This window comes from Anas platyrhynchos, chromosome Z (assembly GCF_047663525.1).
Source record: "Anas platyrhynchos isolate ZD024472 breed Pekin duck chromosome Z, IASCAAS_PekinDuck_T2T, whole genome shotgun sequence".
Lineage (NCBI taxonomy): Eukaryota > Metazoa > Chordata > Aves > Anseriformes > Anatidae > Anas > Anas platyrhynchos.
In genome coordinates this window covers 84,926,891-84,949,279 of record NC_092621.1, presented here as the reverse complement: position 1 = coordinate 84,949,279, position 22,389 = coordinate 84,926,891, and the positions used below count along the sequence as shown (strand labels likewise).

General features: G+C 48.9%; 1 long non-coding RNA gene across 3 annotated transcripts; it reads left to right on the top strand.

Moving 5' to 3' along the window:
* Window positions 1–11,137: 11,137 nt before the first annotated feature.
* LOC113841930 (uncharacterized) lies at window positions 11,138–20,114 on the top strand. 3 transcript variants are annotated; one of them, XR_011805925.1, is made up of 6 exons: window positions 11,138–11,171; window positions 12,592–12,660; window positions 13,232–13,330; window positions 14,224–14,310; window positions 16,431–18,764; window positions 18,953–20,114. It is a non-coding gene; the product is annotated as an uncharacterized lncRNA (long non-coding RNA). The 3 variants fall into 3 exon arrangements; XR_011805924.1 differs by having other exon boundaries at window positions 16,431–20,114; XR_011805926.1 differs by lacking the exon at window positions 11,138–11,171 and adding an exon at window positions 11,281–11,645 and having other exon boundaries at window positions 16,431–20,114.
* Window positions 20,115–22,389: the final 2,275 nt, after the last annotated feature.

The window sequence follows — 22,389 nt, the reverse complement described above, 5'->3', positions numbered from 1 at the left end:
TTGTGATAGCTCTCATTAATGCAACTAGGGTGAGGGTGGTTATCCGTGATAGTTCAGTGTTCTGAATCTAACCAGACCCCCAGACAGTTAATGCATTGTTGGTGAATGTCTGAACGGACCCCCAGGCGGTTATTACGTTTTTGGTGAATGTCCGAACGGACCCCCAGACCGTTAATGCATTTTTGGTGAATGCCTGACTGGACCCCCAGGCGGTTAATGTGTTTTTGGTGAATGTCCGACTGGTTCAGTACTCTGAATCCAACTGGGCCTGTACCGGTTAATCAGCTACACCCCTTTAACGCGACACTAATACAGTAAGTAACCTGAGTGTATTGGCAGCCTCATGGTGCCTTATTCTCAGGCGTGAGTTTTGCTGTGCTTTTCCAACCTAGGGAATCCCCACAGAATTTCAGATCTGTCAGTACAGCTCTGAAGCTCAATTTTGCGTTTTCTTTTTCCTCCTTTCATTGTGTTTCCCAAACTTTATTGATATTTTCTACCATGCTCATATCCTTATGTATTTCTGAAAGGCCAAATAGACTCAACCTAAAGATGTCTGGATGAACAACCGATTTCTTGCACTGGCTGAACTCCGTGCTTTGAAATGTTCTGATACCGGAGAGAAAATTACTACTACTTTTTTTTTAATTTTTTTTTATTTTTTTTATTTTTTTTATTTTATTTTATTTTTTTTATTACTACTTCTAAAAAAATAGGTTATTATCATTAGTATTAATTAATTAATTAATTAATTAATTACCTTATTAATTAAAATAACCTATTAGAAATAGGTTATTAATAATTATAATTGGGTCCTGTGGGTCCTGAGCGAGTGGGCAGACATTGCCCATCACCAGGTTGGGTGAGGCCAGTGAGTTGCATCCCTGGCCATGGCAGGGGGAGTGGAACTAGGTGGTCTTTAAGGCCCCTTCCAACCTGAGCCACTCGACATTTCTATGACTGTAGGATTCTGGGATTCGACCAAGAAGCCCAAGACACTGTCTGTGGCAGGGTCACGACTCTTTATTTTGATGACAACCAGATGTGCCCTGCTAAAGGCGCGGGGGCCTCTTGCAGGGCTGGGGAGAGTCCGGGTTGCTGTCGGCCCTCCTCTTCGGGGGGCGCCGGGGCCCCCCAGGTGAGCTGTCCCTGCCCTGGCCAGGAGGAGAGGGCCCGTGGCTGCAGCCCGGCACTGCAGCGTGTTCTGCTTCCTCCTCTTCAGGCTCTGAGAAGAGCTCCTCCTGCTCCTCAGGGATGGGTGCAGCGGGCGGCTGGCCAGGACCCGCAGGCAGGGCGGCACTGGAGGCGCTGGGCAGCTCCTCGATGTCAGAATCCTCCGCGCTGCTGGAGGAGAGCAGGCTGGTGACAGGAGTGTCCCGGGGGGAGGCAGCAGGGCTGGGGGTGGCCTCCAGGCTGTCTTCTGGCTCCCAGGTGTCTTGGGAGCCCTCGAGCTCTGGCTCCCAGGTGTCTTGGGAGCCCTCGTGCTCTGGCTCCCAGGTGTCTTGGGAGCCCTCGAGCTCTGGCTCCCAGGTGTCTTCGGAGCCCTCGAGCTCTGGCTCCCCGGTGTCTTGGGAGCCCTCGAGGTCCACCTCAGGGCCGTTGTCCATGTAGAGCTGGCTGGCAGGACGCGGTTCCAGGAAGCCCAGCTCCTCGAGGTACTCCTCGCTGCATATCTCCCCCATGATGGAGATGAGCCGCTGCACAATGCTCACCGTGTGGCCCTGCAGCAAGGGCCGCAGCTCCCGCACCAAGGCGTGCTCATCCAGCCCACAGCGGCACAGCCAAGCGACGACGGTGGCCTCCAGCATGTCCTGGTCCCACCAGGCAGCATCGAAGAGCTCCCTGGCTTGCTGGCGCACCCAGGAGCGCAGCGGACCCAGGACTTCGAGGTGTTCCCTGAAGAGGGCTGCCCATTCCTCAGGCGGGAGGCCTCTGACGGCAGGCTGGGGCATGGGCTCTGCAGCCCCCTGCTCGTCCTGGGGGCTGTCGTCTTGCGCCTCTGCATCGGGGGCCACCTGCACCTCCAGGAAGTCGTCTTCCGCCCAGATGGAGTAGCGGATGGAGGTGATGCGCTGCCTGCAGAGGGGGCAGGTGCTGCTTCTCTGGACCCAGCGCATGACGCACCCGAAGCAGAACTGGTGCAGGCAGGGGAGGATGTAGCTGGGCTCCTTGGGGGCCCCCTGGCACACAGGGCAGGTGATGTCCTGGGCCTCACCGCCCATGGTGTCGGCTCGCTGCAGCGGGCTGGGGAGAGCTGCAGATGGGGAGCTGCTTCCCCTGGCTGGCACCGCTGCCACAGCTGCTGTGCGCTGCAAGAAGGAGAGAGGCCAGGGTCAGTGGCTGAGCCAGGGCAGGCAGCGGCAGTGCCCCGGCCCCTCAGCAGGACAAAACCCCAAGCCCAGCCCCGGGGCACGTGTCGCCTCACAGCTCACCTGCACTGCTGCGAGCACTCCTTGCACAGCCCCGGCTGCCTGAGCCAGGCAGGGCCGGGGAAACGCAGGCACTGGCTGCGGGGACGGGCACCGAGAGCAGCTGCCAACGGCCCCACAGCACAGCTCCAACAAATCTCCCAAGAGATCCTTGCTCGGCACTCCAAGCCTCGCACAAACGCTCAGCCAGAGTCCAGGCACGAGCCAGGCTGGGCCAGGCTCTGACGGCGCCCCAAGATAAGCAGCGAGGGCCGTGAGGTCACAGCCCATTGCTGGGTGACCTCACAGCCCACCGCTGGGTGACCTGAGAGCCCAGCGCTCTGGGTGACCCCCAAAAACCAAAGCATGTGTCTGAAAGCACTTGCCAGACATTTGGTGAACCCCAGCAGCTTGGCTGCCATGACCACTTCCCTGGGAGGCCTGTTTCAGTGGCCAAGCCCCGTGGTGGTGTCCAATCTTTTCCTCACCTGCAGCCAGAGCCTCCAGTGGCCCATCTCCTTGCCATTCCCTCGAGTTTTGTCAGTGGCCCCAGAGAGCAGAGCTCAGCGCCGGCCCCTCTGCTGCCCTCGTGAGGAAGCTGCCGGCCGCCATGAGGCCTCCCCTCAGTCTCATGCAGGCTGAACAAACACGCGCACCTCATGTGCTCCTCATCCGTCTTACTCTCCAGATCCTCCACCACTTCGAAGCCCTCCTTTGGACACTCTCCCATAACCTGATGTCCTTCTGTTAGTGTGCTGCCCAAAAGTGCACCCAGGACTTGAGGTGATGCTGCAAGAGCGCAGAGCAGAGCACAGCAATCCCTGCCCCTGAGCGGCTGGCGATGCCGTGCTGGAGGCACCCCAGGATGCTGTTGCCCCTCCTGGCTGCCAGGGCCCGTGCTTGAATCACATTCAACTTGCCATCGACCAAAACCCCCAGATCCCTGTCTGCAGGGCTGTGCTGTCCATACAGCCAGGGTTGCCCCTTGCCAGGCGTGGAATCCCTCACTCGCTCTTCCTAAACCTCATATTGCTGGGGATTGCTCAGCTCTCTGCTTTGTCGAGATCTCTCTGCAAAGCCTTCCTCCCCTCGATGGAGTCAGCCACTCCTTCCTGTTCAGCATCATGCATAAATGGACTCCATCTGCCCTCAAGTCCTACATGCGAGTCAGTCGGGACAACACCGAAGAGAACAGGCCCTAAAATGGAGGCCTGCGGAAGCCCCTATGACTGGCCGCCACCCTGATGCGACCCCATTTACAATAACCCTTGGAGCGCGACCCGTCAGCCCCTTGTTCACCCATCGCATTATGCATTGCTCTAGCTGTGTGCTGCCCAATTGGTCCAGAAGGAGACAGTGAGAAGCTGTCTTGAAGCTGTGCTGAAATCCAAAGAGGTGCCATCAGCTGGCTTCCCCTGGGCAACCAGATGGTTGGCCACTTCATCAAAGGAAATCAATGGGGGTGGGCGGTGATGGGGAGGGGACATCGATAGGGCAGCTGACCTAAACCAACCAAAGGGACATTCCATAGCACCTGATGCCACACTCAGCAATAAACAGGGGGTTGCCGTGGGGAAGGGGGCTGTTCCTCCTGAACAACCACTGCATGTTTTGATGCCCTGCTTCCCAGGACATGGCTGAACATTGCTCGTTGATGGGAAGTAGAGAATATTTCCTTTTCCTTCTCTCTGCGCTTCCCCGCGGTCTTGTTGTTTCTTTTGTTTCTTTTTCTCCCCATTCCCCTGCCCTTTAATTAAACCATTCTCATCTCCAGCCTCTTTGTGCTGTATTATCTCCCCCAATTTAATGGCCACTCTTCTGTGTTCGCAATAAGTGAAATAATTTTAATTCCTACCTCGCTTTTTTAATTATTTTAAAACAGCATCAGCAAGGTCTGTGGGACACCAGAACACCCTTATATAACACCCAAAGAATTGCCATCTCCCTTTGGTGATTTGTACCCCCATGCCTGCTGTTTGTTGTCATCGCACCATGCCCTGCTGAGATAGCTTGGCTTTGTCTTGCTGCCCTCCTTGTAGTTATGAGAAGGCTGCCCTGAGGTTCCTCTGCAGTCTGACCAAACATCTTTGCTTCAGCCCCTCCTCACTGAGCAAGGACCCCAACTCCTGAGCACTGTGAAATTGCCTACAATCCATTTCTAAAGATCTCACTAATGGGTTTTTGAAGATGTCCTGGTTTCAGTTAGAACAGAATTAATTTTCTTCCTAGTAGCTGGTGGAATGCTGTGTTTTGGCTTAGGATGAGAAGAGTGCTGATAACACCCCGATGCTTTAATTGTTGCAGAGCAGTGCTTATACTAAGGCAAGGACATCTCAGCCTTTTGCCTGTCCTGCCAACGGGCAGGCTGGGGGTGCAGTAAGAGCTGGGAGGGGACAGACCCAGGACAGGTGACCCAAACTAGCCAAAGGGGTATTCCATACCATCTGACGTCATGCTAAACAATATATAGGGGTGGCTAGCCGGGGGAGGGGACCGGACTGCTCGGGGTTAGGCTGGGCATCAGTCAGCGAGTGGTGAGCAATTGCATTGTGCATCACTTGTTTGTACATATTAGTATTACTTTCCTATTATCACCATTGTATTTATTATTATTATTATTATTATTATTATTATTATTATTATTATTATTATATTTTTATTATTTTTATTATTTTTATTATTTTCCTGCCTTATTAAACTGTCTTTATCTCAACTCATGGGCTTCACTTTCCATTTCTCTCCCCTGTCCCAGAGAGGGAGCGGGGAGGGTGAGCGAACGGCTGCGTGGTGTTTAGCTGCCGGCCCGGTTAAATCACGACAGTCTTTTTGGCGCCCAATGTGGGGCTCGAAAGGTTGAGATAACGGCAGATCTGATCAGAGTGTGTTAAACTAAAATTGGTGTAAGGATTAGACCTGCTTAATAGTCACTTGTCATGATGCTGATTGCTTTAATCTCAACTCTGCTGCGCCTGTTTTCCAAATTGAGTATTATAGTACATTATTTTCCGTATTTGCTCTCTGTTTTGTTGTTTATACTCTCCGGGCCCTGGTTTCAGATCATTATGGTACTGTGTGTTGTAGCAATGGCTTATGAGACGATAAGATATCTGGTCATGACTCTAACTTGGTATTTATACTCAGTAACATTGTGGACTCTGTACTTTGGAAACAGTATCTTGGGAACTATTAGCAATTATACCTATTGTTTTTCTCCATTAGAGAGTCAATCTGTGGAGGGGAAAGGGGAAGATATTTTTTCTTACTCGATTACTCTCCCTTTCTCCTTCACCACCCCTGTATTCTCCTGGATCACTCTGCTTTCCTCCTTCACCACCCTCTTATCCCCTGAGCTTGTCACAATAGCTCTCCAAGATATTGAATGTTCTTGGGATACTCAGACCACCATAGTCTTGTTGTTCTGCCTCCTGAATGCAATTCAGATTCTGCTTAAAGTTAAACAACTACTTAGGAAACTCATCCGGAGATCTGCCCGGAGGCAGTATAGTTGTGGGTGGCAGGGAGTATGGGTGGATATGGGCAGGCATCTAGAGCAGTTGGCACCCCCAGTGTGTTGGAAATTCACCCCTGAGCAATGGCAAAATCCTCAAAAACTGGCAGAATGCTTGAAAAAAAGGTGTCATGATTCTGGCAGTTCCATAGTAACACAAATCATTGTAACGTGCTGGGGCCTGGCTCATGCCTATCGAGCTGCCATTGATACTGCTATCAACTTAGTGACAGACCCTGCGGCCACTCCAGCTCCGGTTCCTGCCGCTACTCCAGTCCCAGCTCCTGCAACTGCTCCAACTCCAGCTCCTGCAGCCGCTCCAGCTCCTGTGGCTGTGTCAGAGAAACGAGCTGTAGCAGTGCAAGTTGACCCTGCAGAGGGTATTCCAACCCCTGTAACGGGGTCAGAGAAACGAGCTGTAGCAGTGCAAGTTGATCCTGCAGAGGGTATTACAACCCCTGTGGCAGACCCTGTAACAGGGTCAGAGAAACGAGCAGTAGCAGTGCAAGCTGCCCCTGTAGAGAAGGTGAAAAAATGGTATAGAGATTCAGGTCGTTTAGAACGCAGAGAGTCTTCTGCCAAATCTAGGTATAGAGACGACGGAGACGACGACGACGCTGGGCCATCAAGGATTCAGGAGGAGGAAGATGAGGATGCCGAAAGAGCAACAGTAACTACCCGAAGCCTAAACGAGCGCGAGCTACGAGATGTGCGAAAAGATTTTGGTCGCTGTATAGGTGAGCAGCTTGTCACCTGGCTGCTCCGGTGCTGGGACTCTGGAGCCAATTGTGTGGAATTAGACGGCAGGGAAGCCAAGCGGCTGGGATCCCTTGCTCGAGACGCCGGCATTGACAAAGCAATTGCAGATGGAGCACAATCCACCAGCCTCTGGAGGCGTCTCCTCTCAGCTGTGAGGGAAAGGTATCCCTTCAAGGAAGAACTTTTATGTCTACCAGGCAAGTGGACCACTATGGAGAAGGGAATCCAGTACCTGAGGGAATTAGCCGTACGGGAAGTGATTTATGAGGATCCAGACCTCAGACAAACATCCAAAGATCCAGATGAAGTCAGGTGTACACGACCCATGTGGTGGAAGTTTGTACGGAGTGCACCATCATCATATGCCAGCTCATCGGCAATAATGGCCTGGAAAGAGGATGAGGAACCCACAGTGGATGAAGTGGCTAAACAACTCCGGCAGTACGAAGAAAGTCTCTCCTCTTCCTTACAGGCCTGCGTCTCAGCTGTGGAGAAACTTTCTGAAAAGGTTCACCAACTTGAAGAGAGATTATTCTCCTCTGTACCTGTACAGAGCAGTGTCTCAGCTATCAGGGGTAGGCGTTCATCTACACAAGGAAGACGATATGGTGGGTACTCACCCCGTGCCACCCTGTGGTTTTACTTACGAGACCATGGAGAGGACATGAGAAAATGGGATGGAAAATCTACCGCAACCCTAGAGGCACGGGTACGTGAGTTGCAAAAGAAAACAATCAGGAAAAAAGGATTCTCTGAAAAGTTTGCTGCTCCAACTTCCAGCAGACAGTCCTTCAAACACAGAAACGAAGAAGATTCTGACCAGGATTAGGGGGGCCCTGCCTCCAGCCAGGGGGAGGAAAGGGACAATCGAGTTTATTGGACTGTGTGGATTCGATGGCCTGGCACATCGCGCGCACAGAAGTATAAGGCTTTAGTAGACACCGGTGCACAATGTACTATAATGCCATCGAGCTATAAAGGACCAGAGCCCATCTATATTTGTGGAGTGACAGGGGGATCTCAGCAGTTGACTGTATTGGAGGCTGAAGTGAGTCTGACTGGGAATGAGTGGGAAAAGCACCGCATTGTGACTGGCCCGGATGCTCCATGTATCCTTGGCATAGACTATCTTAGAAGAGGATATTGCAAGGACCCAAAAGGGTTCCGGTGGGCTTTTGGTATAGCTGCCTTAGAGACAGAGGGCATTAAACAATTATCTACTTTGCCTGGTCTCTCAGAGGACCCCTCTGTTGTGGGGTTGCTGAGGGTCGAAGAACAGCAAGTGCCAATCGCTACCACAACTGTGCACCGGCGGCAATATCGCACCAACCGAGACTCCCTGATTCCTATCCATGAGTTAGTTCACCATCTGGAGAGCCAAGGAGTGATCAGCAAGACTCATTCACCTTTTAACAGTCCTATATGGCCAGTGTGAAAGTCCAGTGGTGAGTGGAGGCTAACGGTGGGCTATCAGGGCCTGAATGAAGTCCTGCCACCACTGAGTGCAGCAGTGCCAGACATGCTGGAACTCCAGTACGAACTAGAGTCAAAGGCAGCCAAGTGGTATGCTACAATCGATATTGCTAATGCATTTTTCTCTATCCCTCTAGCAGCAGAGTGCAGGCCACAATTTGCCTTCACTTGGAGGGGAGTCCAATATACTTGGACTCGGCTGCCCCAGGGGTGGAAACACAGCCCTACCATTTGCCATGGGCTGATCCAGTCTGCGCTAGAGCAGGGGGAAGCTCCTGAACACCTGCAGTACATCGATGACATTATTGTGTGGGGTGACACAGCAGGGGAAGTTTTCGAGAAAGGGAAGAAAATAGTCCAAATCCTTCTGAAAGCCGGTTTTGCCATAAAACAAAATAAAGTCAAAGGACCTGCACGAGAGATCCAGTTTTTAGGAATAAAATGGCAAGATGGACGTCGTCAAATCCCAATGGATGTGATCAACAAAATAACAGCTATGTCTCCACCAACTAACAAAAAAGAAACACAGACTTTCCTAGGTGTTGTGGGGTTTTGGAGAATGCACATCCCAAATTACAGTCTGATTGTAAACCCGCTCTACCAAGTAACCCGTAAGAAGAATGAGTTTGAATGGGGCCCTGAACAACGACAAGCCTTTGAACAAATCAAGCAGGAAATAGTCCATGCAGTAGCCCTTGGGCCAGTTCAGACAGGACCAGATGTAAAGAATGTGCTCTACCCTGCAGCCGGGGAGAACGGCCCCACCTGGGCCTTTGGCAGAAAGAACCTGGGGAAACTCGAGGTCGGCCCCTGGGGTTTTGGAGTCGGGGATACAGAGGATCTGAGGCCCGCTATACTCCAACTGAAAAGGAGATATTGGCAGCATATGAAGGAGTTCGATCTGCTTCGGAGGTGGTCGGTACTGAAGCGCAGCTCCTCCTAGCACCCCGACTGCCGGTACTAGGCTGGATGTTCAAGGGAAGGGTCCCCTCTACGCATCATGCAACTGATGCTATGTGGAGCAAGTGGGTTGCACTGATTACTCAGCGGGCTCGAATAGGAAACCCCAGTCGCCCAGGAATATTGAAAGTGATCATGGACTGGCCAGAAGGCAAATACTTTGGGATATCATCAGAGGAGGAGGTGGGCTGTGCTGAAGAAGCCCCGCTGTACAACCAGTTACCAGAGAATGAAAAGAAATATGCCCTGTTCACTGATGGGTCCTGTCGTATTGTGGGGAAGCATCGGAGATGGAAGGCTGCTGTATGGAGTCCTACGCAACGAGTTGCAGAAGCTGCTGAGGGAGAAGGTGAATCGAGTCAGTTTGCAGAAGTGAAAGCCATTCAGCTGGCTTTAGACATTGCTGAACGAGAAAAATGGCCAGTTCTCTATCTCTACACCGATTCATGGATGGTAGCAAATGCCCTGTGGGGATGGTTACAGCAATGGAAGCAAAACAACTGGCAGCGTAGGGGCAAACCCATCTGGGCTGCTGCATTGTGGCAAGATATTGCTGCTCGGGTAGAGAACCTGGCTGTGAAAGTACGCCACGTAGATGCTCATGTGCCCAAGAATCGGGCTACTGAAGAACATCAAAACAACCAGCAGGTGGATCAGGCTGCTAAGATTGAAGTAGCTCAGGTGGACCTGGATTGGCAGCATAAAGGTGAATTATTTATAGCCCGATGGGCCCATGACACCTCAGGCCATCAAGGTAGAGATGCAACATACAGATGGGCTCGTGATCGAGGGGTGGACCTGACCATGGACGCTATAGCACAGGTTATTCATGACTGTGAAACATGTGCTGCAATCAAGCAAGCCAAACGGTCAAAGCCTCTTTGGTATGGAGGACGATGGCTGAAATATAAATATGGAGAGGCCTGGCAGATTGATTACATCACACTCCCTTAAACTCGCAATGGCAAGCGCCGCATACTTACAATGGTGGAAGCATCCACCGGATGGCTGGAAACATATCCTGTGCCTCATGCCACCGCCCGGAACACCATCCTGGGCCTTGAAAAGCAAGTCCTATGGCGACATGGCACCCCAGAAAGAATAGAATCAGACAATGGGACTCACTTCCGAAACAACCTTATAGACACTTGGGCCAAAGAACATGGTATTGAATGGGTGTATCACATCCCCTATCATGCACCAGCCTCCAGGAAAGTTGAACGATACAATGGCCTGTTAAAGACTACCTTGAAAGCAATGGGCGCTGGGACGTTCAAAAACTGGGATACGCATTTGGCAAAGGCCACCTGGTTAGTCAATACTAGGGGATCTACCAACCGAGCTGGACCTGCCCAATCAAACCTGTTACGTACTGTAGATGGGGATAAAGTTCCTGTAGTGCATGTAAAAAATATGCTGGGTAAAACAGTCTGGGCTACTCCTGCCTCAGGAAAAGGCAAACCTATTCGTGGAATTGTTTTCGCTCAGGGACCGGGATACACTTGGTGGGTGATGCAAAAGAACGGAGAGGTCCGGTGTGTACCTCAAGGAGATTTAATACTGGGTGAGAATAGCCCATGAACTGAATTGTACCATGTTAATTAGTATATTACACTGTATGTTATCACTACCATGATTACTATAGGTGACTAATTAGAATGTATGGAAAAGAGTGTAACCTGAGCATGACATAAATGGTATGGAATAAGGGGTGGATAGATGTCCTGGTTTCAGTTAGAATTAATTTTCTTCCTAGTAGCTGGTGGAATGCTGTGTTTTGGCTTAGGATGAGAAGAGTGCTGATAACACCCCGATGCTTTAATTGTTGCAGAGCAGTGCTTATACTAAGCCAAGGACATCTCAGCCTCTTGCTCTGTCCTGCCAACGGGCAGGCTGGGGGTGCAGTAAGAGCTGGGAGGGGACAGACCCAGGACAGGTGACCCAAACTAGCCAAAGGGGTATTCCATACCATCTGACGTCATGCTAAACAATATATAGGGGTGGCTAGCCGGGGGGAGGGAGCCGGACTGCTCGGGGTTAGGCTGGGCATCAGTCAGCGAGTGGTGAGCAATTGCATTGTGCATCACTTGTTTGTACATATTATTATTACTTTCCTATTATCACCATTGTATTATTATTATTGTTATTGTTATTGTTATTGTTATTGTTATTTTCCTGTCTTATTAAACTGTCTTTATCTCAACTCACGGGCTTCACTTTCCATTTCTCTCCCCTGTCCCAGAGAGGGAGGGAAGAGGGTGAGCGAACGGCTGCGTGGTGTTTAACTACCGGCCGGGTTAAACCACGACAGAAGACATGATTGAAATTCTTCCTCCGTGGAAAGGAACCCGTGATGGAGCAAAACACAAGTTTTCACACAAGCATATTGGACGTGCTTATGGTTTTTCTCATTTCTGCGTCTCAGAAAATTGCTTGTTCGGCTACCGATTTGGCCTCTTTGAAAGCGTTTGTCCTGACCGTCTCTCCATTGTTTGCCAATGCCTCCTGCTGGCCACTGGCTGCTGCTGTTTGTCTAGGTAAAGAACAGCTTGTTCAACCCACATGGTCCTGTGGTTGGAAGTAGGATCACAGTGCTTGCACACCTTGTTTCTTTCCCTGGAATGTTCCACATCTCTTCATTTGGGAATACTTAAGTCAACCAAGTACGTGCTACAGCTCCTGCAAGACGAAAATACTTGTGGAGTGATCTTATGGTTCTGGTAGCTCTTGCGAGGTATTTGCCTTCCAGCACTGTCCTCAGTCAAGGAGACGCTACTTGTTTTACCTTGTCTCCTGATCTGTAGTGATGTATTAAAAGCAAAATGGGTAATGGGGCTCCTTGGACCCACATGCAGATCATGTGGATTTAATGCCTTACTTTCCCAGTAAAGCTGCACTGTGAAATCTGAAATCTGCCCCCCATCTGTTTCTAATGATATCACTAACCATGTTTGTGAGGATGGAACAGGAGGTGTGGTGAGAGCATCTGCAGGAGTAGCGTGCTCCTGATGGATGGACCGCATGGTGCAGACCCATATTGGAGCAGTTCCTGAAGAGCTGCTGCCTGTGGGCAGCCCCCGCAGGCTCAGTTTGGGAAGTACGGCATCCCCTGCAAGGGACCCCGTGGGGAGCAGGGACAGAGAGGGAGGTGTAGGGAGCAGCAGGGACAAAGCATTATGGACTGCCCTGTTCCCTTGCATTGCTCAGAGGGAGGAGGTTTTTAGTTCTCACTGCTCGAGTTTGTTACCATTTGTCAATACATTATATTGATCTTCATTACGCCGAGTCTGTTTTCCTTCTAACGGTATGTGGTGAGTGATCTCCCTGTCCTTATCTCAACTCTCAAACATTTTTTGCATGTGGCTGTTCTCCCTTTTTGGCTGAAGAGAGATGTCACTATCACCTAAGTAATTTAATAATCCTGTTTGACCTAACTATTCAAGGTTCATTCTACACCCTCTTTATTTATTTTTTTTTCCACAGAGAGGAAAATATACTATTCCAAAGTGGCTCTCTCCTAGCAGTACGCTGCTGCTTAGCCAAATGCTACAGGTAAAGGTGCTGCTTCTACTCAGATAGGTCTACAAAATGCTGTTTCATTAGGTCGGAATACTACATCTATGAAGTACTTAGAAAATATTTGGTGTTTGAAGATTAACTCTTATACGTCTGAATCCTTGAAGGAAAGGTTAGCCTTGTCTTCTGCAGAAATTTCTCATGCAAGAATGTAATAATAGTTCATGGATATAGAAATTAAAATGTAAATAATTAAATGAAGTCTTGAAGCACCTTGCATTTGGGTGTTCTATTCATGCAGCACAATTAAGAAGTGTTTATAAATGAGACGTTTTATTAATGAAGCTGAGCATATGAAATATGCCTTCGGGCTACATCTAGGCAGTCTAGTCACTGCAGAATGTTACTGGAACATGTACTGTAACCATAGGTGCTGTAACTGTTATTCACAGCTCAGACATTTAACCTTCCTTTTGCTGGGGTTCTGAAACATTGTTGTTGGTTTCTATTCTATCCGTTCTAAGCACCCAGAAGGTCTGAATAAAAGATAAGTTTTTTCTTCTGTTCTCACAATTTGTGTAACAACTTGATTCTTCCTGCCCACTAGGTGGACCCAAAGAAGCGGATTACAGTTAAGCATCTGTTAAGTCACCCGTGGCTCATGGAAGGTTATTGAGATGCTGTCCACTGGCAAAGTAAATATCCAGTAAGTACACTTGCCAAGAAGGTTCCTTGGCATTTCCTGTAATCTTATTTGCTGTCACAACGGTACCGGTTCTTTGCCATTTCTTTTGAGGAGGCATTTCAAGGTACGTTGTCATTGTATTCTGTCGTTGATGCTTAATTAGCAAAACAGCTAGCTTCTCATCAAAATGTGCAGAACTTCTGTATGTGAGCAACCAGTTGATTCTCCAGGCTCCTTGGTCAATACTTTGGTTTAGGGGGTAAAAAACAAGTATTATTATTTTTCTTGGACATGCTTATGGTTTATCTTAATTCTAGTTCTCACTGAGAACTGCTCGTTTGGCCAACAAGCTGACCTCTTTGAAAGCATGTTTGTCCTCTCTGTACTTCAACTCTTTTGATGTGTGTGAGTTGAGGATAGTGTGGGGGCTTGGGGGAAATTCCAGCTGTCACCAAGTGCTGATGAGCAGCTGATGCTCATTTGCAGCCAATGCCTCCTGCTGGCCACTGGGTGCTGCTGTTTGTCTAGGTAAAGAACAGCTTGTTGCACGTGCGCTGTCAGTTTTAAGCAGCTCTGGCAAAGACGTGCATGCCTGATGGAGCTTTGCATATTTAAGAAGAGATAAAAGTGTAGCTTCCACTCAAGTGAAAAATCTTATCTGCAGACAGCCTTTCCCATGTGAGTTCAGATCCTCTCACCAGGGAGGGCCGAGACGCTGAAGTTGCTGAAGTTGTGTGACTTTCTCCGTTTACTCACGGCAACATTTAGCCATGATGCTAACTAAAATACAAAATCTGAAATGTTGGATAATGAGGGACTCCGCCTGCTGCATATCACAGCAGTGTCATGGTCAGATGTGTCTCGATGAGACAACCTGAAAGCTTCATGCTTGAATGTAGTCCATGTTCTTGCAGCAGGGACACCTTGACGAGGACTGCGTGACAGAGCTTTCCGTGTTTCACAACCAGAGCAGGGAGAGTATATAGGATTTAATATCAGAGGTAAGAACTACATGTTGTTAATTTGTTGTAATTAAGCATGCTAATACGGTATGTAACCTTAGCGTATTGGCAGCCTCATGGTGCCTTATTCTCAGGCGTGAGTTTTGCTGTTTTTCTTGTTGTACTCCCAATCAACTTGCTAGCAGGCAGCCTAGGAAGAGGAAAGAACTTCTCCAGTATGGCCACTTACAAATATTAAGGACATGGTGGCTTACAGTAGACTACAGAAAGTTGAATGCAGCTACTAAACCATTGACTGCCACAGCACCCAGTCTGTCTGACATACCTAATCTGCTTAATACAGCAGGATTTAAATGATGGCTGTCGTTGGTGTTAGAGATATCTTTTGGTCACATTACCACGGCAGGAACAAGACCAATTTGCTTTTACTTTGGAAGTAATACAGCATTTTTTGCTCATTTACCCCAGGGGGTTAAGCACAGACTTGCACCAACACATGCTGAATTGGCTAAGACATTAGAAGAAGTAAGGTTACCTGCTGGAATCACATCAATTCACTATGTAGATATTGAGTGGGGACAGTGATGAGCAGCAAGTACAAGAAGGAATGGGCTTCCTCATAGACAGACATATGCCAGCAGTACTCATATCTGTTAGCCACTCTCACAACTATTTGCAATTGCTGGCAGTTGTACTGATTATTGTGCTAAGAAGCTACCCATGAATGGCCCGGGGTATATTCTGAACATAGAGTCCCTACTAATATCAAGAAAATTCTCAATTTCACCTTTCCAACCAAATGGCACAAGCATAACACTAGTAGTACAGAAAGTACAAATGAGAATTTTGAGTACAATGAGACCTGGACAGGCTGGAGAGCTGGGCAGGAAGAAACCAAATGAGGTTGTTCGAAATGGCTCAGTCTTCAAAATAGGATTAAATAAAAAAATAGGATTTATTAAAAGAATAGAGGTAAGCAAACAGCGCTGGGTGCACCGGGAGTCTCCGCTCCACCAGGACGCACACCAGTTACATCAAGCAGCTGATTTTTATGCTCCTAGACTAATACATATTCATTGCTACTTCTAAAAAATAGGTTATTATAATTAGTATTAATTAATTAATTAATTAATTAATCATCTTATTAGTTATGTGAGGAATGTGTTAACAATTCGTGTCCATAAAGAACAATTCTGTTTGAATCCTGTCTGCCTCTGGGCCCTGCACTGGCAATTTAGTTCTTGAACCACAGATGCAGTGTGTCCCAGTCTCCCCCTCATTCTAGTCAATTTATCACGTCTTCAGAAAACACTCCTTAAATTTATGAACCTGTTTGCTTTTGTTATTCCGGACTTCTATTTCTAACAGTTACAGCTTTTTTTTCCTGTCTTCTTCGAGATTGATTTAACACTGCTATAGATGTTATGTAGATGACTGTGAATAGCTGGGAAAGGAATGTTTTAATTGCTCGTGAGTCGTCAAGCTGTTTGGGAGTTTCAGAACAACTGATAATAACTGGTGACTGCTGGTGACTGTTATGAGATCCTTGGTATCTGGCCAGGGGGGGCCAAGAGATTAAGAGGAAGGAAAAAGAAGCTGAAGGACGGTTGGGAGACAAGACCTGTGGAGAGTGTACAGAGAGTGTTCCATAAACTTGGAATAGTGCCGAGTAAGTACAAAGGGTGAGAGGAAGACTACGAGCCTTCAGCATGAAAGACCCCTAGAGACCCCCAGAGGAGACTGATGCGCATGCTCCAGTAGGAGGAACTGGACCCCGGAAGCTAATTATAATAATCTATTTTTTTAGAAGTAGTAATGAATATGTATTAGTCTAGGAGCATAAAAATCAGCTGCTTGATGTAACTGGTGTGTGCGTCCTGGTGGAGCGGAGACTCCCGGTGCACCCAGCGCTGTTTGCTTACCTCTATTCCTTTATATTCTTTTAATAAATCCTATTTTTTTATTTAATCCTAATTTGAATCCTGAGCCATTTATAACAATTTGGGGGCTCGTCCGGGATGGCTATAGTTCCTGAATTCTGATTTAATCTAGGAGAGGCGCCCCACCATTTGGTGGCTCCTGTTTGAGTCAGATCGGGACTAATGCCATCCTGAACCTGAATACAGGTAAGCAAAGAATTTAATTTTTTTTTTTTTGAGCTCCCTTGTTGCCGGCTGTTTTTTGCCCGTAATTCTGCGCGCGAAGATCCGGACGAAGACAACAGAGTCGTTTGGATACCGTTCGGCTGGATTCCGGTGTCCGGAATCAAACCGGATGAAGACGACAGTCGTTTGGATACCGTCTGGTTCGATCCCAGACGAAGACAGCAGAGACGCTGGTGGATACCGTCCGACTGGAGTCTGGACAAAGACGACTGATTCGTAAGATACCGTCCGGTTGGGTTAAGGATGAGACCTGGACTCGCTGAGACCTGAACAGGCCGAGAGACCGGAGCGGCGCTGGGAGACCCGAGACACTACGGAGGGACTACCGCTGGACGGAGGGAGCCCTGAGAGACGCTGCAGAGCCACGGACGGCTCTGAGAGACACAGAATAGACCTGACAGAAGCTGCAAAACGCGGGGAAATTGAAGTAATTGCGGAACATCCAAGATCGAGTTGCTACGGGAGACCAGAGGCGTCAGTGGACACCGGCAGCTGACCCTCACCATGTGGCGAGTCGGCACAGAGCAGAGGGGCGGACATCAGGACCCTGCAGCCTGTCTGACATAACCATGGAGGCAGCGGCAGCAGCGGCTGTGCTGCTTCACTCTGGCATTCTTTTTATAAGAGGTTTATCTTGCAATGCAAAAAAGACTATTCGTCCCCAGATCGGTGTTATAACTATTGCTAATGACGACTTAGCTCTATTGCAGGGCAGGAGTGCAGAGACGCAGATTACACTGCCAAATGCCCACCGGCAGGCTCTTTCACAAACCTAAGGTTGCAGCTGGCACTGCCTGCAGCCGTATAGCAGACGTTCCACTCTCTTTCCTAACTAGTAATCATGTGTCTCATCCATTTGTGGTGAATGGTCAGTGGCAAAAAGAAAAGGAGGATGCCACTGACACTAACAGCATGGGTAATAGGAGTAGTATAAGTGACACAGGTGACGGTGCGGGGCGCTCTGCCTGCTGCTCTCCTTCGCCTGACTGTGCACTGCTGCCGACGGTGCTAGAGTAAAATGTGAAGACTGCTCAGATGGCAGTGATGAGAGTGCTTGTGTGAAGAAGGTGTGTGCTGAATCTGACTTTGTGTGCATAGATATCAATAAAGTGTGTAACCAGCAGAGAGACTGCAAGGACTGGGGTGATGAGCCCCTGAAGGAATGCAACAAAAATGAATGTGACTGTCCAGCTGGGAAACTGTGGAGATAGTGATGAATGCCAAAACCCTGGTATCTGTAGTCAAATCTGTATCAACCTGAAAGGCTATCAGATGAATCCTGCTACGGGAACCTGGAAAGGGCCATACGGCAAAGCAAATTAGATAACTGTTATTTAACTTGTCAGAAGATAAAACAGAAAGTGTTTCAACAAGCAGCCACGGGAGGGAAGAATCACTGAACCCTCGGTGTGAGGGACTGTACCTTGTTTTACTGACTACTGAAACAGCTGTGAGAACCGCAGAAAGGGACCCACGCATCCAGAATAAAAGGACCAGTAACTACTGAAACTTGGAGGGTTGAGTCTGCTCCTGGGAAACTGAAACTCAAGCTAAGGAAGAACTAATATTCTGGCAACGAGGCTCTGCATGAATTAAGGATGCCAAATAAAGGGGACAAGCCTGAAGGGAGGAAAGGGAGAAGGCAAGACAGGGGCAGGACCCTCCACTGTGGTGTGTATGGTCTACCGAGGGAGGCAACCCCTATGGGTATTGACTGCCGAGTGAGAGGGCCTTGACTGGACTTCTCCCACACTAAGGTCAGGTTGTCCTGAGAAAATAACATAAGAACCTTTTTTTTAACCTATATAAAATTGTGATTCGTTTTCCAGGAGCTGGATCACCCTGACAGGCCGAAAGGTAACACAAGCATGAATTGACCCTGAAGGTGTTTGCCTATTATGATCCAGATACGTGGGCAGAAGACAGATCCTGGGGCTATAGGACCCCAGTAATAGAATAATTAGGTTATTAGCTGTAATAGAAATAGTTATAAATTATGAGAACTGCTTTGTATCAAAATTGCCTAGCTTTGGATTATTTACTAGCACAAGAAGGAGAAGTCTGGAAAATTTAGCTTTAGTAATTGCTGTTTAAAGATTGATAAAAAGGGTGTTTCTTCCTAGTAGCTGATAGAATGTTATGTTCTGGTTTAGGATGAGAAGAATGTTAATAATATGCTGATGTTTTAATTGTTTTGAATTGTTACAGAGCAGTGCTTACACCAAGCCAAGGACCAAGCCAAATTCAGCTTCTCCCTGTCCTGCCAGCAGGCAGGCTGGGAGGAGGGCCGGACTGCTCGGGGTTAGGTTGGGCATCGGACAGCAGGTGGTGAGCAATTGCATTGTGCAACACTTGTTTCGTACACATTATTACTAGTAGTACTATTATCATTATTATTATTATTATTATTATTATTATTATTATTATTGTTATTGTTATTATTATTATTGTTATTATTATTATTATTGTTATTATTATTATTGTTATTATCTTCTTGTTTTTATCTCAACTCACAGGCTTCACTTTCCCATTTCTCTCTCCCATCCCAGAGAAGGAGGGGGGGAGGTGAGCGAGCAAACACAAACCTGGAAGGATATGGAATGGGATTTATTTTCATGGCTGCCTGGTGGACCATGGGTTAAAAGAGTGTTATTTTTATTGTGATGTGGTGTAAAGATGTTATTGTTTGTACCTTGTATGATACCTTGTCTTACATTATTAATACACCGGGTGATAAATAGTACCTTGGTAATAACTTCATTAAAAAAAAAGAAGGGAATATGTCAATTATGATGCTTAAGAATTGGACCCTCCAAGAACAAACTGAGGAAATCCAATTATTAATACCAGAAGAGACACGAATTGGGGATATTAAAAAGAAGATAAGGGATTGTGAGGAATGTTTTAACAATTCCAATTCGTGTCCATAAATTCGTGTCCATAAAGAACAATTCTGTTTGAATCCTGTCTGCCTCTGGGCCCTGCACTGGCAATTTAGTTCTTGAACCACAGATGCAGTGTGTCCCAGTCTCCCCCTCATTCTAGTCAATTTATCACGTCTTCAGAAAACACTCCTTAAATTTATGAACCTGTTTGCTTTTGTTATTCCGGACTTCTATTTCTAACAGTTACAGCCTTTTTTCCTATCTTCTTCAAGATTAACTTAACACTGCTATAGATGTGTCTGTGAATGGCTGGGGAAGAATGTTTTAATTACTCGTGAAGCGTCAAATAAGAAAGCTGTTTGTGTTTGATGTCTGGGAGTTTCAGAACAACTGATAACAACTGGTGACTGTTATGGGATACTATGAGGATCCTTGGTATCTGGCCAGGGGGGCCAAGAGATTAAGAGGAAGAAAAAAGAAGCTGAAGGACAGTTGGGAGACAAGACCTGCAGAAAGTGTTCCATAAACTTGGAATGGTGCCAAGTGAGTACAAAGGGGGAGAGGGAGACTACGAGCCTTCAGCATGAAAGACCCCTAGAGACCCCCAGAGGAGACTGATGCGCATGCTCCAGTAGGAGGAACTGGACCCCGGAAGCTAATTATAATAATCTATTTTTTTAGAAGTAGTAATGAATATGTATTAGTCTAGGAGCATAAAAATCAGCTGCTTGCTGTAACTGGTGTGTCCGTCCTGGTGGAGCGGAGACTCCCGGTGCACCCAGCGCTGTTTGCTTACCTCTATTCCTTTATATTCTTTTAATAAATCCTATTTTTTTATTTAATCCTAATTTGAATCTTGAGCCATTTATAACATTGTGAACACAGAAGAGTGGCTATTAAATTGGGGGAGAAAATACAGCACAAAGAGGCTGGAGATGAGAATGGTTTACTTAAAGGGCAGGGGAATGGGGAGAAAAAGAAACAAAAGAAACAATAAGGCCGTGGGGAAGCACAGAGAGAAGGAAAAAGAAATATTCTCTACTTCCCATCAACGAGCGATGTTCAGCCATGTCCTGGGAAGCAGGGCATCAAAACATGCAGTGGTTGTTCAGGAGGAACAGCCCCCTTCCCCACGGCAACCCCCTGTTTATTGCTGAGTGTGGCATCAGGTGCTATGGAATGTCCCTTTGGTTGGGTTAGGTCAGCTGCCCTATCGATGTCCCCTCCCCATCACCGCCCACCCCCATTGATTTCCTTTGATGAAGTGGCCAACCATCTGGTTGCCCAGGGGAAGCCAGCTGATGGCACCTCTTTGGATTTCAGCACAGCTTCAAGACAGCTTCTCACTGTCTCCTTCTGGACCAATTGGGCAGCACACAGCTAGAGCAATGCATAATGCGATGGGTGAACAAGGGGCTGACGGGTCGCGCTCCAAGGGTTATTGTAAATGGGGTCGCATCAGGGTGGCGGCCAGTCATAGGGGCTTCCGCAGGCCTCCATTTTAGGGCCTGTTCTCTTCGGTGTTGTCCCGACTGACTCGCATGTAGGACTTGAGGGCAGATGGAGTCCATTTATGCATGATGCTAAACAGGAAGGAGTGGCTGACTCCATCGAGGGGAGGAAGGCTTTGCAGAGAGATCTCGACAAAGCAGAGAGCTGAGCAATCCCCAGCAATATGAGGTTTAGCAAGAGCGAGGGAGGGATTCCACGCCTGGCAAGGGGCAACCCTGGCTGTATGGACAGCACAGCCCTGCAGACAGGGATCTGGGGGTTTTGGTCGATGGCAAGTTGAATGTGATTCAAGCACGGGCCCTGGCAGCCAGGAGGGGCAACAGCATCCTGGGGTGCCTCCAGCACGGCATCGCCAGCCGCTCAGGGGCAGGGATTGCTGTGCTCTGCTCTGCGCTCTTGCAGCATCACCTCAAGTCCTGGGTGCACTTTTGGGCAGCACACTAACAGAAGGACATCAGGTTATGGGAGAGTGTCCAAAGGAGGGCTTCGAAGTGGTGGAGGATCTGGAGAGTAAGACGGATGAGGAGCACATGAGGTGCGCGTGTTTGTTCAGCCTGCATGAGACTGAGGGGAGGCCTCATGGCGGCCGGCAGCTTCCTCACGAGGGCAGCAGAGGGGCCGGCGCTGAGCTCTGCTCTCTGGGGCCACGGACAAAACTCGAGGGAATGGCAAGGAGATGGGCCACTGGAGGCTCTGGCTGCAGGTGAGGAAAAGATTGGACACCACCACGGGGCTTGGCCACTGAAACAGGCCTCCCAGGGAAGTGGTCATGGCAGCCAAGCTGCTGGGGTTCACCAAATGTCTGGCAAGTGCTTTCAGACACATGCTTTGGTTTTTGGGGGTCACCCAGAGCGCTGGGCTCTCAGGTCACCCAGCGGTGGGCTGTGAGGTCACCCAGCAATGGGCTGTGACCTCACGGCCCTCGCTGCTTATCTTGGGGCGCCGTCAGAGCCTGGCCCAGCCTGGCTCGTGCCTGGACTCTGGCTGAGCGTTTGTGCGAGGCTTGGAGTGCCGAGCAAGGATCTCTTGGGAGATTTGTTGGAGCTGTGCTGTGGGGCCGTTGGCAGCTGCTCTCGGTGCCCGTCCCCGCAGCCAGTGCCTGCGTTTCCCCGGCCCTGCCTGGCTCAGGCAGCCGGGGCTGTGCAAGGAGTGCTCGCAGCAGTGCAGGTGAGCTGTGAGGCGACACGTGCCCCGGGGCTGGGCTTGGGGTTTTGTCCTGCTGAGGGGCCGGGGCACTGCCGCTGCCTGCCCTGGCTCAGCCACTGACCCTGGCCTCTCTCCTTCTTGCAGCGCACAGCAGCTGTGGCAGCGGTGCCAGCCAGGGGAAGCAGCTCCCCATCTGCAGCTCTCCCCAGCCCGCTGCAGCGAGCCGACACCATGGGCGGTGAGGCCCAGGACATCACCTGCCCTGTGTGCCAGGGGGCCCCCAAGGAGCCCAGCTACATCCTCCCCTGCCTGCACCAGTTCTGCTTCGGGTGCGTCATGCGCTGGGTCCAGAGAAGCAGCACCTGCCCCCTCTGCAGGCAGCGCATCACCTCCATCCGCTACTCCATCTG